The sequence below is a fragment of the Crocodylus porosus genome, unplaced genomic scaffold (assembly GCF_001723895.1).
Source record: "Crocodylus porosus isolate Cpor-Errol unplaced genomic scaffold, CroPor_comp1, whole genome shotgun sequence".
Taxonomy (NCBI): Eukaryota; Metazoa; Chordata; order Crocodylia; family Crocodylidae; genus Crocodylus; species Crocodylus porosus.
This window is the reverse complement of record NW_017728949.1, coordinates 65,175,633-65,176,211: the sequence shown is the minus strand read 5'-3', so window position 1 is coordinate 65,176,211 and position 579 is coordinate 65,175,633.

Sequence of the window (579 nt, the reverse complement as noted above, 5' to 3'; positions counted from 1 at the left end):
GCTGCTGCTGGCAGCCACATCTTTGTCATCGCAAATGGAAGTCCTTGCTTCCGATTTGTCCCGGGTGCCTAGACGGGTCCCTACACTGCTGACTTTACTGTATAGCAAATATTAAAGCAGCAAGAAATAAATGCATTGTTCTCTCTAGTGTTTTAAAATCTCAAAGCCCTAGTATAAAAACAACATATAGTTGCCTTGCTGAAAAGCAAAATCTAATTGTGGGAAGATGGTTTTGTTAAAACCTTCTGGTTAATTGACTTTCTGGATAATGGATTGTCTACAGTATTCTGCGTAGCAACTCCCGGTGAATTTCTGGCCCAGCAGTAGACAGTTTAAACAAATTAAAGGGATGAGGCAACAGGATATTGGAAATGAACTCCATCCCCACCAGCGTAAGGCAGTACAAAGATGCTGCCACCACAAAAGAAGTTAAAGAATTGCGCTGCCCTTCCAGGATTGCGGCTTCAGTTTTTTTCTAGGGTTCAGCCTATTGCTGAGTACATCTTCAAGAAACAATTTATATTTTCTCTTGTCTTCAAAGGAAAAATATTAGATGTCAGGGTATGACCGATTACCATA